General features: G+C 40.3%; 1 protein-coding gene across 1 annotated transcript in view; it reads right to left on the bottom strand.

Moving 5' to 3' along the window:
* The window catches only part of PPFIBP1 (PPFIA binding protein 1), a 177,583-nt gene that overhangs the window by 152,904 nt on the left and 4,704 nt on the right, over positions 1-19,975 (bottom strand). Inside the window, exon 2 of the mRNA XM_059187571.1 lies at positions 3,455-3,531. The gene's annotated coding sequence lies outside the window, so the exon portion shown is untranslated. The remainder of the gene's footprint in view (positions 1-3,454; positions 3,532-19,975) is intronic.

Genomic DNA, 19,975 nt, shown 5'->3' with positions numbered 1-19,975 from the left:
ATTCCACCCAAGATATGGCTGACCCCAAAACCCAAAGTTGCTGCTACCTTCTGCCCAGCAGTACCACTAAGAAATCACAACCAGAAATTACAACGATGGAATTATTTCCTAAGTACAGAGGATCAGCTCTAAGGTCAGAAGCTCTAGATTTTAATTGTGCTTCTATTGAGTGGTGGTTTCCTCCAAATTAATGGAGATGAAAACAGTATTTAACCTCCTAAGGTTGAGGGGAAAAGCATATAAAAAAGCCCTGGTCAAGGCACTTTTCGAAACAAGTAAGCACTATTTGTATTTGCTATTATTACCTTCTTCCTCAAGCCTCAGCTGGTGAACAGCACCTGGGGAAATCCACCCACAGGGCAGCAAATTACCTTGATGAGGCCTGAGCAACACAAAGCCTGGAGCCCAAGAGAACGAAACTTAAGGGGTAAGGAATGGAGGGGGCTTGGGTACAGTCTCTGCTCAGTGTACCTTCTCAGGCACTAGTAAATAAAATAATGGTTGTGGGCAAGCTCTGTGCCAGGCAGAGCCACATTCACTAGACAAGCTGCTGGCCCCAGTTAGTCAGCCAGGTAAGAATGGATGGAAGCTCCTGCCTTCAGGCAAGCTCACATCTACCCTGTGGTAAAGGAAATTCAGACTAAACAAGCTACCGCCCTCCCGACATGAACCTCACTCTTTCTCATCAACTTTCCCTACTCACTCATCCTTGCCCACACCCCCCCCCCCCGCCACCACACACACAGAGATGGGGAGGGCTTTCCATGGTACAGGGGGTGCCCAGATTCAACCAAGCACTTGAGGCCTGTTCATCCCCATTAGGAAACTCTATAGTGGTCCAGAGTAGCAGAATTTTAAACATTGACAATTCAATACAGTGACTTCCAGAACAGAGAAGATTCATTTCAGTACAAAGGAAGGTTGAAGACGATGAAAAAAAAAATCAAGATTTGACTCCATAAAAGTTTTATGATTCTATAGGACTAAAAACAAAATTAAAAAATAAACCAAATAGAAATTAGAGGAAAAAAAAAATATGTGCAGTAATGATGATAGAGGATTAATAAGTAAAATACATAGTCTATGACAAATGAGAAAAATACGAATCCCCAATAATAAATAATAAAAGGGCAAAGTTCAAGAACAATTTGTTAAACAGGAAATGCAGTCAACAGTCATATAAACATGTTTGATCTCATTAATATCAAGCAAAACAGAAAAACAAAGTATTTTTTCTCTTAGAAAATTGCCAAATATTATTAAAATGAGAATAGCACTCTGCTACTGGTGGCAAAAATTAGTACACACTTTTTTGGCAACCAATACCAATATCAATCAAGATACCCATATGCATGACCATCCTTTTGTTCTACTTCTGGTCATCTCTGATAAAAATAAAAATGATCTGAAAGAAAATGCTGACTGCATAAGATGCTCATCAAATACTGAAAACAGGCTCTGCAATCAGATTAAATAAATCACAAAATATCCCTAGACAGAATATTTTACAGTCCTTAGAAATAACATTTACAGTTATTTTTGTAGTGTGGGGAAAGGCAAATAAAACAATGATAAGTAAAACACAAATCATATACTTAGAATACTTCAAATATTCTAAGTAAAATAAATTTATAAAAATATATAAATATAAATATATAAATTAAAAATATACAAATTTTTAAAATGGACAGAAACACAGCAAAATAGTTGTGTGGTAGAATAACTGTTTTTTACAACATCTTTATGGTTTTCCTATACTACAAAATCTTTGATAAGGTGCATCTCACTCTTGTACTTACAAAAAAACATAAGTAACAATCTCCCCTGCAAACCCACAACAATAGAAGGAAATCCAACAACCCTCCAAACCACTCCCACAATTACCCGAGCGTGCAACAGGCAGGTAAGGCAGTAAACTGAGGGGAGAGAGGCTTTGTTTTAAGTCTGGGCCTAGAAAAACAGGAGGCATCTTGATGTGAAAACAAAAACTTTTCATCTTCCACTTGTCAAAGCATATTTTGGAAATTCATTAACCAAAACATTTTCCATCAGAGGATTTAAACCCACACACCAAAATTATCTCCACAGAATAAACTAGTTAAGCAACCAGGAAGTTTACCAGGAACACCCTAAAAATTAACAATTGTTTTTACGGCTCTGATAAAGCCAGCCAGCTCATGTTGGTACACAATGTAACACAAACAACCTCTCCAGTGAGTCCTCTGAACAGGAGTGCAAGAAGTCCTTATCATAAGGTTTTCCTTGGCAAGAATAACAGATGCCACGGAAATTAAGCCTTTTGGGGTTCACCTTCCTAAAAGCTGATTTTAGGGGCGCCTGGGTGGCTCAGTGGGTTAAGCCGCTGCCTTCGGCTCAGGTCATGATCTCAGGGTCCTGGGATCGAGTCCCACATCGGGCTCTCTGCTCAGCAAGGAGCCTGCTTCCCTCTCTCTCTCTCTCTCTCTGCCTGCCTCTCCGTCTACTTGTGATTTCTCTCTGTCAAATAAATAAATAAAATCTTTAAAAAAAAAAAAAAAGCTGATTTTATAATCTTAGAGATGGCATCCATTATCCACCTTCATCTTCACAAACCTACCAGGCAGGGTTTCTCCACTTCAGCACTCCTGTCAGTGCAATTCCTTACAATTCCTTGCTCTGGTCCATGCACTGCAGGGCGTTCAGCAGCATCCCTGGACTCTCTGCTCACTAAATGTCAAACCTCCCTCCATCCCCAGTTGCAACATGAAGAAGGTTTCCTGACATCACCAAATGACTCCCGCAGGGCAAAATCACCCCAGCTGAAAACCAGTGGTACAAATCACGTGCTCTCATTGCCTGAATTTTACAAAGGAGGAAACAGACACAGCGAGGCCCATCTAACTTCAAAGCTCGAGATCCAAAACTCGGTACTGTATGGGTGCACAGGTAGGAGGCAGATTTTCTAGTATAACCTATGATACACACCCATCTTTTCTACTTGGTCCCTATGCATCCACCCCCACGGAGCCTGGTTGAGTCGGCCTTGGTGCACACCATTCACGTAAACCATTTCTCTCATCATGTAAACATTTATGAATAATGCCAGATGAGAGTCTGGCAATAAAGGCACAGTCATGACCTTCGACAAGTATATAATCTATTTGAAGAAATAAGACATAGCCATGGAGAAGCTATTCGGAGTACCAGTTTGGAAGAACACTGTTTCCTCACCTGTAATATGGAAACGATGTCAGGGCTGATCCCATAATTCACTGAAAGAATGCGAATCACGTTCTTTTCACGAAATAGGATTTCAAAAAACAGCCAGATATCAAATGCTTGGCAATATATAGGCACCAGCACAGGATGGATTAGAGTATCTCAAAAATCACTGGGCTGGCATGAACCCTCTAAAACACCCTGAACCCACCACCCCTTGGTACTTGAGCATTTGAAAATCCAAAAATTGAATTACCTGTTTCCAGCAGAGTTTGCGGGAGGAGCTCTGACAGAGGCTCTCAGCAAAGGTTTCCTGAATGGCTTCAAGCAGGCCTGGAGGAAAGAAAAGGAAGGATTCAAACAAAGAGAAGAGCCAGGAGTAGGAGAAAAGGTGGAATGGACTCAAAGCACTCCGGAGGAGCAGAGCGTGGGCCTCAACCCAGCAGGACAAGGGAAGGCAAGGGTGGGAAAAAAGGTCAAGACCAGAGGAGGTCATCTGGTGATCTCTAGGTGATCTGTAGTGTCGCTGACAGGCTAGAGCCAAGAAATACTTCTAAAAAAGTAACCAAGGGCTGCTACAGCTTTGTAGCACCATTATGAAGGCGGAGAACTTAATTTCTCAGACTAAAAGGTCAGCATTCCCTGAGGACAATAAGCAGATGCTTGCTTAAATTTACATAAGTGAAAGTGATGATTTTCCAGAACAATGAGTCAATCTGCCCTAAAAGTAAATCCAAATAGGTTCTTTCCCAAGTCCACAGGTCCTCCTGTTCTGTAAGGGCATCAGCCCAACACAAGGACACAAGAGCCCAGGGTAGCCAGATTTCCTGATTTTAACATCTGGATATCAATTAGGTGAAATCTCCCAAACTTTAAGTATTGGCCTAAATTGCTTTAAATACCGTGAAGGTCAAACCAAACCTATCTCCCTGCAGTCTCCACCCCAGGGCCCCCAGTACAAAAACCCTGTCGTTAGCCACAGCCTACAGAAGGTCAAGTAAAGCTTTCTGGGATATTTGGAAGATCTCTCCGGCAACGTGTCACAGAACACAGGGAAGAGGGTGCCTGGGTGGCTCAGTGGGTTAAGCCACTGCCTTCAGCTCAGGTCATGATCTCAGGGTCCTGGGATCGAGTCCCACATCGGGCTCTCTGCTCGGCAGGAAGCCTGCTTCCCTCTCTCTCTCTCTGCCTGCCTCTCCGTCTACTTGTGATTTCTCTCTGTCAAATAAATAAATAAAATCTTAAAAAAAAAAAAAAAAAGTAAACAACATTATAAAAAAAAAAAAAAAAAGAACACAGGGAAGAAACTAACTGTAGAGTATATAGAGCCTTCAGCAATGGACTGTAGAAAGGCCCCATAGCGCTCCCCCCCCCCAGCTAAATACAAACCGGCCCTCAGGTGACACCTCAAAATATCCACTGGCCAGGGGTACCTGGGTGATGCAGTCGGTTAAGTGTGTGACTCCTGACTTTGACTCGGGTCATGGTCTCATAGGTCATAAGATGCGGCCCCATCTTGGCCTCTGCGCTCAGTGAGAAGTCAGCTTGGGGATTCTCTCCCTCTGCTCCAGCCTCCACCCTCCCCACGCTGCTCACTCTCTCAATCTCTCTCTCGCTCTCAAATAAATAAATAAATCTTAAAAAAATATATATCCACAGGTCCTAAGTGACCAATGGGCTACTTACAATTAAGCAGTTACCAAAAATGGGAGAATTCCACACATCAGCATACCTCATTTCCCCATTTTAAAAAACCTACAGTAGTATGTTAATAAATAAATAAATAATATAATTAATAAATAAATAAATAAAGCCAGCCCCCACTCACTGCCTCATTACAGAGAACCCTCCTCTGCTGTCCTGACCACCACCCCCCAGGCCCTGAGATATATTCAATAAACTTCTCCCTCCTTTGTTCTGCCTCAGGTGAATTCTTTCACTGCTTGTGCCACTGGCTTTGACCCAATCATCACCTCATATCTGGGGATCCTCATCTGCTCAGGAGACACATCCCACTTAAGACACCATAGGGTCCAAAAAAAAAAAAAAATAAAAGACACCACAGGGTCTACATCAGAGCTGACAGGGATGTGAACAAAGGCCATGGCGGAAGTAATAGAGAGTGATTCAAAAAATGTATGAGAGGCAAAAATAGCAGTGCTGATGGCCAGGAGAAGGTCCCTAGGATACCAGAAACAAACCTGACCCATTGCAAATTTTGACAATGAAAGGGAGTCTTTAAGACCAGCGGGAAACAGGCTTAAATGTGCACTTTTTGACCTCTGAGAACAGGGCCATCCTCATGGACTTGTGACCTGTGTCGTCACACAGGACTCCATGCTCAGAAAGGCTCCATGCTTGGTTTAATGATCTGCTGTCATCATTTTGAGATTCTTAATTTAACTTCGAACTTGTGTTTTGTAAGTGAGGTCTGATGGGGAAATGGAGCTTGCATGTGAGCAGAAGAGATCCTGCTCAGTGTGTGTGGCCACATTCTTACACAGTGTTTGCCATGACCCAGAGCACAGAATTTCTGTGGATTCATGAGGCCTGGGAGCCCAGCAAGACTAGTTCAAGGTAAGTAGTTACAAAGACAACTAAGTGAGCAGGTAGGTGTTGACAGCTCCCAGAAGCCATGCTTTCCATTCAAAGGAACCACAACTCCCTTTGCATATAGAAACAAAGCAATGTTTTTCTAAGATACAAAACCAACAAAAGAATCCTATCATATCCTCTTACTTCTATTAGATTCCTGTGTTAGCTGATCCTGCACACTGAAAATAATGGCATAGAAGGAAAAGGAAATATAGGGCAACCCATGGTTCTTTTTCCTTTCAGTCCTTCCTTAAAGCCAGCCCTTCCTTCCATAAGACAAAGACTAACAGAATGTAGGTATCAAGAAGTGAATAAGAGTAATCCATTAGCTTTGGGCAGTGTTTCCACATTCTGGTAAGAACAATACACATATGCATGTACAAATTACAAAATCTGAAGTGTATAATTTCAGTAATTCTGCAGATGTGTCAAATAAACTTACATTTGCATTTAACGTTGGACTTGCACCATATAAAGCGTACAAATCATGCTAATAATTTAAATTTTTAATTTCTCTTCACTTAGAACAATATTAAATAGCAAACGAGGATAAGTCAAGGGAGAGAGTGTAGAAGGAAAAGCTTTTTATGCTAGTACCTTTAACATTGCTTTTTTCATGCTTTTTGAACAAGGAGAAACACATTTTCATGTTACACAAGGCTCAACAAATTCTGTGGCCGGCCCACTGAGAACCATTGCAGTCAAGAATATCATGCCTAAAATGTTACACATGGGGCACCTAGGGGGCAGAGTGGTTGACTGTCCAATTCTTGGTTTCAGCTCAAGTTATGAGCTCAGGGTGGTAAGACCGAGCCCCATGACAGGCTCCACACAGCGGAGCCTCACAGCGGGTGTGAGGCCCGCGGGGGATTCTCTCTTACCTCTCCCTCTGCCCCTCCAGGCCCCACCCCACCACATGCTCATGCATTCTCTCTCAAGTAAGTAAATTAAATCTTAAAAAATAAAATAAAATAAAATGCTACACACACCTAGATAAGTTCCTCCAGATGTCCTCCAAAGTAACCCCCAAAAGAGCCACTTATGGACAGATGGCAGTGATGATTTTTACTTCCATGCTCTGTTACTGAATCACTTTTCCCTTTTCCCCCAGGTACCTCACATCATCACAACAACACATCTGCTGAAACAGTGCAAGCCTTTGTCTTTCCAACTAAAGTGAAGACTATAGAAGACCTTCCCCAGAGCAGCATCTAAGGCAGAGACCTCTCTGCTGGGCATCCCCCTTCTACAGAGTGCTTCCCCGAGCTCTGGCACTGCAATTTTCACCAAACTCAAGCTGTTTCTCACCACTCCGAGTGCTCGGGTTTCCCCTGGGAAGTGGTTCTGTGTAAGTCTGGCTGTCTAAAAAGGCCTCCTTCAAATACAGTCAAGTTTTCCTTTGTCTCACTTCATTCTCCTCTTCTGTTTGGTACCACCACTTTCCACTTCGATAAATTAATTTCCTGCCTGGAGACACATCCTGGGAAATGTGTCAGTTTGTATTGTTTAGATGAGAGACTTCTGTCATTCTTTCAAATTTTTCCTCTGCACCAATAATCCTGACAGCCAGCCTCTTAGGAGCCTAAGTAGCTTGTCTATGAATTTCCTTTCACGGCCTCCTATTAGACTGAAAAAATGCAGACTGCCTGCGGTGAACTTACTCAACTCTTAACCCTTCCGATCACATCTTTTTCTATTTCCCCATCCTTTCTTCTAGCCCATTTAAAGAAGGGCTCTTACGGAATTCAGGGCTAACCGGCCACTCTCTACCTGATTGTTAATGCTGCTTTACCTGTACCTGCTTCACACCAAACTATCACAGCATGCCTCTCCTGGTTTGATTCCTTGAAAGGCTGGGCTACAGAGCCACCTATGGTGCATCCCCTCCCTTACAATCCTCGTTTTTTTGCACTCTGGACTACATCTCTACTGGGCTACTGAACCTGCACTCTCCAAGTTCATGAATGACCTGCTGGCTGGACCAGGGGCAGTTTCTCGGACCCATCCTTCTAACGGGTCTATTGTGCCAGATGGCAAGGACAGTCCACATGTGTTGGGTCTGCTTCTTCCCTCTGCTACCACCATCTTCCCCTTCTCTGGTGGCTCCTGCTCTTCCTCCTCTAATAAATTTCATTAGTCTGATCATGTCTAAATGTCAAGAGTTCCTTGAAGGATGTGTATCACTTCTATTTTTATTCTACATCTTCTTCAAAATAGGTAGAGGCAATTAGGAGATACAAACTTCCAGTGGTAAATAAAAAAGTCACAGAAATTGTGAGCACAGCAGAGGGAATGTGGTCAACAATATTGTAACAATAGTGTTTAGTGACAGATGGTAAGTACAGCTATTGTAGGGAGCACTGCAGAAAGTACAGAATTGTCAAATTGCTAAGGTGTGCACCTGAGAATAATATAACATTGCAAGTCAACTATCTTCCAATAAAAAATTTAAAAATAAAATTGGCAATATTTGGTATATTGTACACAGCATAACAAAGGGTAAATAACTAAATTTTTTAGTTAAATTTAATTTTTTAACTAAATTTTTTTAGTTTCTGAAGTATTTTATGGTTTGTTGTGTTTCTGCAGATTATGGGCATTTCTCTAAGACTTCCAAAGGTAAATCAAATGAAAGATGAGCTCTACTCATTACTTTTCCATGACAGAGGACATCTCTTCTTGATATAAAAAAATTTCATGGCCTAGAAATAATTGATCAACATTAGATTCAAACAAACTTCAGCATGCCACATTCTGTCATTACCCTTGCCCCATATTTTCTAGTCTTTTAAAAATATTTGACTATAAAAATGCTAATAAATATATATATACTATTTTAAAAAAAGAATTCCCTGAAGGCACCATACTTGCTTCTCTTTTTATTCTACACCTTCTCCTTTAGTGTGTTCATCTATTCTTACTCATTATATATAACAGCTCCATGGAAACGATCCATCAATATAGGATTTTGCATAAACTCCAAATCTAAATTTCAATTTCTTCTTAAAAAAGATTTTATTTGACAGAATGGGAGAGAGAGGGAAAGGACAAGCAGAGTGGCAGGCAGAAGGAGAGGGAGAAGCAGGCTTCCCACTGAGCAAGGAGCCTGATGTGGGGCTCAATTCCAGGACCCTGGGATCACGACCTGAGCCAAAGGCAGATGCTTAGTGACTAAGCCACACAGGCGTGCCTAAATTTCAAATTCTTAACATCTTCATGTGGATAAAATCAACTAACAGATTTTAATGGCTTTTAACATGCCAAGTACAGAAGTAAGCCAGAGGCAGTAATACAAAGTAGTTGAAGATACTGACCCTCAAGACTGTATGCACCTGCATTTAAATACACTCCAACAGAGGATAGTCCAAGATGGCAGAGGAGCACAAGACCTTAGTTATGTCAGGTCCCAGGAATTCAGCTAGATAAATATCAAATCATTCTGAACACCTGTGAACTCAACAGGATATCTAAGAAGGAACAGTTGCAACTCTGCATATAGAAGTGATCACTTTCTGCAAGAATGACAAGACAGAAAACTCACATCAAAAAAGAGAACAAGAGGCCATACTGACTGCCAGGGATCTAATCTGTATGGACATAAGTGAGATGTCAGAACTAGAGCCCAGAATAATGATTATAAAGCTACTAGGTGGGCTTGAAAAACACAGAAGACACTAAAGAATCCCTTTCTGGAGAAATAAAAGAACTAAAATCTAATCAAGTCAAAATTTGAAAGTCTATTAATGAGATGCAATAAAAAATGGAGGCTGTAACTGCTAGGATATAGTCTCTATCTCTCTTCTGAAGAGAGAGTTAGAAGACAAAATGATGGAGAATAAATAAGCTAAGAAAATGAAAGATAAACAACTAGCAGATCATGAAGAGAGAATTCAAAAGATAAATGATACCATAAAGCGAAATAGTATGGGAATAATTGGGATCCCAGAAGAAGATGAAAGAGAGAGAGAGGCAGAAGGTATATTCAAGCAAACTAGAGCAGAGAACTTCCCTAAATCTGGGGAAGGAAATAGGCATTTAAGTCCAGGAGGCAAATAGAATCCCCCTCAAAATCAATAAAAACAAGTCAATACCCCAACATATAGTAGTGATGCTTGCAATCTCAGAAACAAAGAGAAAATCCTGAAAGCAGCTCAGGACAAGAGGTCCATAATTTACAAGAGCAGAAAAATTAGATTGGCAGCAGACCTATCCACAGAGACTTGGCAGGCCAGAAAGCACTGGCATGATATATTCAGGGTGCCAAAGGAGAAAAGTATGTAACGAAGAACACTTTATCTAGCTAGGCTGTCTTTCAAAATAAGTGGAGTGATAAAAAGCTTCCAAGACAAAGAGAAACAAAGAATTTGTGATCGCTAAACCAGCCCTGCAAGAAATAATGAAAGGAATCCTTTAAGCGAAGAGAGAACCCAAAAGTAACATAGACCAGAAAGGAACAGAGAGATTATACAGAAACAGTGACTTTATGTGTAATACAATGGCATGAAATTCACATCTTTCAATATAAATGGGCTAAATAGCCCAATCAAAAGATACAAGGAATTAGACTGGATAAAAAAAACAAGACCCACTGATATGTTGTCTGCAAGAGACTCATTTTAGACCCAAAGTCACCTCCAGACTGAAAGTGAAGGGATGGAAAACAATTTATCATGCTAATCAACATAAAAACAAACAAAAACAAAAAACTGGGATTGCAATCCTTATATCAGACAAATTAGATTATAAACCAAAGACTGTAATAAGAGATGAGTATGAACACTATAACATACTTGAAGGGTCTATCCAACAAGATCTAACAACTGTAAATATTTATGCCCTTAACCTGGAAGCAGCCAATTATATAAATAATTGATGACAAAATCAAAGAAACACATTCCTAATATGTTTCCACACCTATTCACTGCAATGGGCAGACCATCTAAGCAGAAAATCAACAAGGAAAAAAGGGCTGTGAATGATACCCTGAACCAGATGGACTTCACAGATATATTCAGAGCATTCCACCCTAAAGCAACAGAATACACATTCTTCTTCAGTGCGAATGGGACATTCCTCAGAACAGATCACATTCTGGGTCACAAATCAGATCTCAACCATTACCAAAAGACTGGAATCATTTCCTGCATATTTTTGGACCATAATGCTTGGAAACTGGAACTCAATCACAAGAGGAAATTTGGAAAGAACTCAAATGCCTGGAGACTAAAGAGCATCCCACTAAAGAATGAATGGGTAAACCTGGAAATTAAAGAAGAATTTTTTTAAATTCATGGAAATAAATGAAAATGAAAATACAAATGTTCAAAACGTTTGGGATGAAGCAAAGGCAGTCCTAAGAGGGAAACATAAAGCAACACAAACCTTTCTCAAGAAACAAGAAGGGTCTCCAGTGGAACAGAGTGGAGAGCCCAGATAAGGACCCTAAACTCTATGGTCAAATAATCTTTAACAAAGCGGGAAAAAATATACAGTGGAAAAAAGACAGTCTCTTCAATAAATGGTGCTGGGAAAATTGGAAAGCTATGTATAGAAGAATGAAACTTAACTATTCTCTTACACCATACACAAAGATAAACTTGAAATGGATAAAAGACGTCTACGTGATGGAGGAATCTATCAAAATCCTAGAGGAGAACATAGGCAGTAACCTCTTCAACATCGGCCACAGCAACTTCTTTCAAGAGCTGTCGCCAAAGGCAAAGAAAACAAAAGCGAAAATTAACTTTTGGAACTTCATCAAGATCAAGTTTCTGCATAGAAATGGAAAAAGTCAACAAAACAAAGAATCAACCCACGGAATGGGAGAAGATATTCACAAATGACAATACAGACAAAGGGCTGATATCCAAGATATATAAAGAACTTCTCAAACTCAACACACACAAAACAGATAATCATGTCAAAAAATGGGCAGAAGACCTGAACAGACACTTCTCCAAAGAAGACATACAAATGGCTAACAGACACATGAAAAAATGTTCATCATCACTAGCCAACAGGGAGATACAAATCAAAACCACACTCAGATACCACCTGACACCAGTTAAAATGGCCAACATTAACAAGACAGTAAACAATATGTGTTGGAGAGATGTGGAGAAAGGGGTACCCTCTTATACTGTTGGTGGGAATGCAAGTTGGTACAGCCATTTTTGGAAACAGTGTGGAGATTCCTTAAGAAATTAAAACCAGAGCCACCCCATGATCCTGCGATTGTACTATGGGGTATTTACGCCAAAGATAGAGATGTAGTGAAAAGAAGGGCCATCTGTACCCCCAATGTTCATAGCAGCAATGGCCACAGTTGCCAAACTGTGGAAAGAACCAAGATGCCCTTCAACAGACTAGTGGATTAAGAAGATATAATCCATATATACAATGGAGTATTATGCCTCCATCAGAAAGGATGACTTTTGTACCAACATGAACAGGATGGAGGAGATTATGTTGAGTGAAATAAGTCCAGGAGAGAGAATCAATTATTATATGGTTTCACTTACTTGTGCATAAGAAATAACATGGAAGTCATTGGGAGATGGAGAGGAGAAGGGAATTGTGGGAAATCGGGAGGGGGAGACAAACCATGAGAGACTGTGGACTCTGAGAAACAAACTGAGGGTTTTGGAGAGGAGGGGAGTGGGGGATTGGGTGAGCCTGGTGATGGGTATTAAGGAGGGCACATATTTCATGGAGCACTAAGTGTGGTACAGAAACAATGAATTTTGGAACACTGAAAAAAAATTTAAAAAAAAAGAAAGAAACAAGAAAGGTCTCAAATACACAACCTAACCTTATACCTAAAGAAGCTGGAGAAAGAACAGTAAATAAACCCTAAATCCAGCAGGAGAAGAGAAATAATAAAAATCAGAGCAGAAATCAATGGGCTAGAAACCAAAAAAACAGTAGAACAGGAGCTGGTTCTTTGAAAGAATAAGATAATTAATTATTAAGTAACAAGAATAAGATTGATTAATTGGTTAATAAGATTAATAAGTTAATAAGATTAATAAGATTAATAAGATTAATTGGTTAATAAGGTTAATCGATCTTATTAACCCTTTCCTGGACTTAGCAAAAAGAAAAGAGTAAGGATCGAAATAAAATTATGAGTGGAAGAAGAGAGATCATAACCAACATTGAAGAAATACAATTACAAGTACATATTATGAGCAAAAATATGCTAACAAACTAGGCAACCTAGAAGAAACGGATGCATTCCTAGAGACATATAAATGACCAAACCTGAAACAGGAAGATAGAAAACCTGAACAGACCCATAATCAGCAAAGAAAGTGGAGCAGTAATCAAAAATCTCCCAACAAACAAGAGTCCAGGCCCGGATGGCTTCCCAGAAGAATCTACCAAACAGTTAAAGAAGAATTAATACCTTCTCTTCTGAAGCTGTTTCAAAAAATACGAATGGAAGAAAAACTTCCAAATTCATTCTAGGAGGCTAGCATTACCTTGGTCCCAAAACCAGACAAAGACCCCACCAATAAGAATGACAGACCAATATCCCTGATGAACACAGATGCAAAAATAATCATCAACATATAGCTAATAGGATCCAACAGTACATTAAAAGGATTTTCACCACAACCAAGTGGTATTTATTCCTGGGCTGCAAGGGTGGTTCAACATCCACAAATCAATGTCATACATCACATTTATAAAAGAAAGGACAAGAACCATATGATCCTCTCCACAGATACAGAAAAAGCATTTGACAAAATACAACATCATCTTTTGAGAAAAATTCTGCAGTGTAGGGATAGAGGAAACATACTTCAATAACATAAAAGCCATCTATGAAAAACCCACAGCAAATATCATCCTCAATGAGAAAACACTGAGAGCTTTTCCCCTAAGGTCAGGAACACGGCAGTGATGTCCATTCTCATCACTACTCTTCAACATAGTAGTCCTAGCCTCAGCAATCAGACAACAAAAAGAAATAAAAGGCATCTCAATCAGCAAGGAAGTCAAACTCCATTCTTTGCAAATGGCATGATACACTAGAAAACCCAAAAGACTCCAAGCCAAAATTGCTAGCACTCGTGCAGGAATTCAGCAACGTGGCAGGATATAAAATCAATGCACATAAATCAGTTGCATTTCTATACAGTAACAATGAGACAAAAGAAAGAGAAATTAGAGAGTCGATCCCATTTACGATTCACCAAAAACCAAGATACCTAGAAATAAACCTAACCAAAGAAGTAAAAGGATCTGCACTCTGAAAACTATGGAACACTTATGAAAGAAAGTGAGGAAGACACAAAGAAATGGAAAAACATTCCATGTTCATGGACTGGAAGAACAAATATTGTTAAAATGTCTATGCTACACAAAGCAATCTACACATCCCACGTAATCCCTATCAAAACACCATCAACATTTTTCACAGAGCTGAAACAAACAAAACTAAAATTTGTATGGAACCAGAAAAGACCCTGAATACCCAAGTAATTCTGAAAAAGAAAACCGAATCTGGAGGCATCACAATTCTGGGCTTCAAGCTCTATTACAAAGCTGTCATCAGCAAAACAGTATGGTACTGACACAAAAACAGACACACAGATTGATGGTACCAAACTGAGAACCCAGAAATGGACCCTCAACTCTATGGTTGTCTAATCTTTGACAAAGCAGGAAAGAATACCCAATGGAAAAAAGTCTCCTCAAGAAATGGTACTGCAAAAATTGGACATGCAGAAGAATGAAACTGGACCATTTCCTTACAAGCTACACAAAAGTAGACAAAATAGATGAAACACCTCAATGTGAGGCAGGAATCCATCAAAATCCTAGAGGAGAACACAGGCAGCAACCTCTGTGACCTTGGCCACAGCTATTTCTTGCTAGACATGTCTTCACAGGCAAAAATGAACTACTGGGACTTCATCAAGTTAAAAAGCTTTTGCACAGAAAAAAAAAACAAAACAGGAGACAAAACAAAACAAAAGACAACTGACAAAATGGGAGAAGATATTCACAAATGACATATCAGATAAAGGGCTAGTATCTAAAATCTACAAAGAACTTATCAAACTCAACACCCAAAGAACAAAAAAAACAGTCAAGAAATGGGCAGCAGATATGCACAGACATTTCTCTAAAGATATCCAGACGGCCAACAGACATATGAAAAAATGCTCAACATCACGTGGCATCACAGAAATACAAATCAGAGCTACAATGAGCTACCACCTCACACCAGTCAGAATGACTAAAATTAACAAGAAATGACAGGTGTTGGTGAAGATGAAGCGAAAGGGGAACCCTCTTACACTGCTGGTGGGAATGCAAGCTAGGGCAGCCACTCTGCAGAACAGTATGGAGGTTCCTCAAAAAGTTGAAAACAGAGCTACCCTATAACCCTACAACTGCATTACTGGGTATTTACCCCAAAGATACAAATGCAGTAATCCAAAGGGGCACCTGAACCCTTATGTTTATAGCAGCAATGTCCACAGTAGCCAAACTATGGAAAGAGCCCAGATGTCCATCAACAGATGAATGGATAAAGAAGACGTGGTGTACATACACTGCCTACCACACACACACACACACACACACACACACAAAATGGAATACTACTCAGCCATCAAAGAGAATGAAACCTTGCCACTTACAACAATGCGGATAGAACTAGAGGGAATTATGTTAAGGGAAATAAATCTGAGAAAGACAATTATATGATCTCACTCACAAGAAATTTGGGAAACAAAACAGGGAAGCATAGGGGAAGAGAGGAAAAAATAAAACATGACAAAATCAGAGTGGGAGACAAACCACAAGAGACTTAATCATAGGAAATAAACAGTGCTGGAGGCAGGTGGGTAGAGGGATAGGGTAATTGGGGTGATGGACATTAAGGAGGTCATGTGATGTAATGATCACTGGGTATAAGACTGATGATGAATCACTGACTTCTACCTCTGAAACCAATAATACATTTTATGTTAATTAATTGAATTTACATTAAAAAGTACTGTGTCCAACATGCCTAATCTAGGGAAATTTGTCTAGCCTCTCTGTGGCTCAGATTCTTCTGTAGTATAGGAATAACAACAATACCTTTTCTTTGGGCTGATGTAGGTATTAAATCCAAGTTAAAATATGGAAGGTGCTTAGAGCAGTGCTTGGTACATACCAAGTATTTGTAAGCATTAGCTATTGCTATTATTGTTACTGTCATTCTAAATCTAAATACCTAGTAAGACAAGTACTATTACTTTACCCATTTATATAACGAGAAGAAAAAGGTAAGTTATTATGGGTCATGATGGAAATCTCCAACTCCAACTCCAAGTCCAGAAATTTACTTCCCATTAAAACTCAACTTTCACTTGCGTGCCATTTTTCTTAAGATTTTATTTATTTTATGAGAGCAAGAAAGAGAAAGAGAGAGCCCGTGCACACACGCAAGTGGTGGGAGGGGCAGAAGGACAGGGAGTGAATCCCAAGCAGACTCTGCACTGAGCATGCAGCCCAACATGGGGCTCAATCTTAGGATCCTGAGATCATGACTGAGCCAAAAACCAAGAGTCAGATGCTTAACTGACTGAGCCATCCATGCACCCTGATGCCTTTCTCTCGATTAATGTTTTGCCCCTCTCCCCACTCCTCACCACTTATATTCCAATAATATCCAAAATACTATTTCTAAAGTCATCTTTATAACGTAATTTTCATAATTCTCCCCACCTTTTTTTTTTAATTTTTTTTTATTTTTATTTTTTTGACAGAGAGAGAGATCATAGGTAGGCAGAGAGGCAGGCAGAGAGAAGGAAGCAAGCTCCCTGCCGAGCAGAGAGCCTGATGCAGGGCTCCATCCCAGGACCCTGAGATCATGACCGGAGCCGAAGGCAGAGGCTTAAATTCTCCCCACCTTTAAAAAAAAATCTCATTTAAAGCATAATCTTGTCACTCTCTTAACCCTCTAAGGGCTGACTACATTACATCTCTTAATATGGATATCTGTACCTTCTCTTTCTCTAAAATTAATTTCACTGCACTCTACATTTCACAGCAAAGCCCAGCATGCTCATCTGTCTCTGTCGCCCCCCACCATCGTTGCCTCCTCAAAATCTCCTACTCCTTCAAGACTCATTCAAATCCCACCTTCTTTAGGGATCCCACCTAACTCAACCCTTTATTTGAGTGACTGATCTACCTCATCTGATGTTTCCACACCTACCTCCCAAAGACCCAACAAACTGATTTTTTGAACTTTAATGCTTTTTATATTTCAGGACTAATGCATGAATGCTATAAAATAAACATTCTTAAAAAATTAAAGCCCCTTTCATCTTCCCTGCCATGCTTGGCTCTCATGAGTCACCCAATAATTTTTCATGTATTAACAAATATAAACTACAGAACTGCTTGGCTGTTTTGCTTAATACATAATAGACATACTCTAAGTCAACATTTTTTTCCAACCATTTTAACTGCTAAACAGTAGTCTAAATCTGTTTTTTATTATGGGCCATTTCCTTTCTGCCCCCATCTCCCAGATGGGAATATTCTCCAGGGTAAAGGCTGTTTTGTTCTTACATCTGCAAGAGGACCTCATTCCAAGGCCAAGAATTCCTTAAACAATGTATTATCATATTTAGTCCTCATAACCACCCAAGTATTCCCATTTCACAGAAGACAAAAGCACAAAGCCAATAGGGACAAGGGATTCTAATCTACACTTATCTGACTCTGGAGTCCACACCCTTCATCCCCAGGCTATAGCTAATAAATTTTTCATAAGGACATCCTCTTTCAAACAAAGCTGGAAGACAGAAGAGCTCCAAGTATTCTGGTGTAGGTGGGTAGAACTGAGGAGAAGACATGGGCACTGGCTAAATGGCAATTACACGCAGGCGAGTGGTTACAGCTATAAAGCTAATATACCATTTAGTCCTTCGATCTGTGTTTACTAAGAACCTACTAGAAGTTGAATTACTTGCCTCATCCTCAACAGGCTCCCCATTACACTCTCCCTCACAAGTAGCTGCACCATTTGTTTTAAGTCTCTGTGCCTAATGTGCCATTATTATTTTTATTAATAATTTCTAACTATTTTGAAATTATTTCTAAAAATTCTATGAGACAAATATCAGCACCACCATTTTAAAGACGGGAAAACTGAGACCCGGAGAAGTTAAATCATTTGGCAATACTACATTATAATAAATAACAAAGCCAGGATTCAAGCTGAGGGTATGTGTGGCTTTAGACTGACCCCTCTTGTTACACAGAATGCTGCTTTTCAACTCTTAGAGAAAAGATGAACTATGACTTTTTAAAATTTAGACTCAGGATTACATTTGGCTACAAGTAACAGACCCAACTTCTGTGGTCTAACCAAACAGAGATTTTCTTTTTCTCCCAGAAAGTCAAGAAATGGACAAAGTCTGGTATAGCAGTTTCAAAATGCCATCAGCTTCTCAGCCTACTTAACCCTTAAGCTTCTTGTATTTGGTCACAAGATGGCTTCTCCACTTAGAAAACAGCCTTCAGGGGCGCCTGGGTGGCTCAGTCGGTTAAGCGTCAGCCTTCAGCTCAGGTCATAATCTCAGGGTCCTGGGATCCAGCAGGCTCCCTGCTCAGTGGGGAGTCTGCTTCTCTCTCTCCCTTTGCCTCTTCAATCTTAAAAAAGGAAAAGAAAAGAAAAAAGAAAACAGCCTTCATGTTCCAAGGAGGAAAAAAGTACAAAGGCCAAAAGGTCAGCTCGGAGAGGCCATCCTCTTATAAGACCTTTTGAAAGTGGGGAGGAGGTCCAACCCACCTACTTCCATTCCATTTGCCAAGACTACAGCACTTAGACACCCTACAAGGGATTCTGGAAAAATTAAGTTTTTGTTGTTTCTTTCCCCCGCTGCCAAACTGGCCACAGTGGCAAATCAAACAAAATGGGGTTAGCTGTAGGGATGACATCAGTGGGATAGATTCTGGTGGCATCTAGCTGCGTCTGCCCCATAAGGTGACATAGAACACAAGTCACCCTAGAGAATCAAGGTACTCTGGGGAGAAAAAAAGCATTAAAAGAATCTTAATTCCCTATTTATTTATTTTTAAAGATTTTATTTATTTATTTGACAGACAGAGATCACAAGTAGGCAGAGAGGCAGGCAGAGAGCCACTAAGCAGAAAGCCTGATGCAGGGCTCCATCCCAGGACCCTGAGATCATGACCTGAGCTGAAGGCAGAGGCTTTAACCCACTGAGCCACCCAGGTACTGCTTAATTCCCCATTTAGAAGCTTTTGGTTGCACAAAGTTAAAAACCAATGGGGGTGTGAAAGAATCCATAGCAGCTGACCCAGAATAAAAACAGAGAGAACCAGGTGACTTCACACAAATCATTCTGGCCATCTCACAGGTTCAATGGGTTTAGTGTTCCCTCAGAGTCCTCCACCGTTTTCCTTCCTCCCACTCACTCACTTCCCAGTTAATATAGAAGAGACCCTACAGGCTCACTGGACTCTTCTATCATTCATAAAGAGTAGTAGAGCGTGTCCAAATTCTGATTCAGACAAAGTAAAACCCTCTACTATGTGTTGTCATAAGCAGCAGCATCTTTAGACACAGATAATGGTTGCAGAAACATGACTTAGGCAACAACAGCAGTTACACCAACAAGCTAGAATATTAAGAAAGTAGGCCATCAAGTTCTAGCCTTATTTTTACTTTCTCCCAAATAAAGTCAACTCCATAAACTGTCCTCGCAAAAACCTCATAAAACTCTGTGGTGGTGAGATGACATCTGTACAAGTATTATAGAGAGAAAGGTGACAAAGAGCCAGCAAAAAAGGACTGGATCCTGCGAGCTAGATCCTACATATAGAGATATAAGATAACGTAGGCGTCTTTAGCGATATGGTAGAGCACTACGTGTATAGCATGAAAGAATGAACACCCTTCCCATTGAGCCTCCCCCTTCTTCCCAAGAACCTCCTTGCCTGCCTAAAGAATTTGGCCACTGGGATGCCTGGGTGGCTCAATCGGTTAAGCGGCTGCCTTCGGCTCAGGGCATGATCCCGGAATCCTGGAATCAAGTCCCATGTCGGGCTCTTTGCTCGGCAGGGAGCCTACACTCTCCCCTCTGCCTGCCATTCTGCCTGCTTGTGCTGTCTCTATCAAATAAATAAATAAAATCTTTTT

This window comes from Mustela lutreola, chromosome 8, assembly GCF_030435805.1.
Source record: "Mustela lutreola isolate mMusLut2 chromosome 8, mMusLut2.pri, whole genome shotgun sequence".
In the NCBI taxonomy this organism is placed as follows: Eukaryota; Metazoa; Chordata; class Mammalia; order Carnivora; family Mustelidae; genus Mustela; species Mustela lutreola.
Note: the sequence above shows the minus strand (reverse complement) of the source record. Positions and strands in the feature narration are given on the sequence as shown.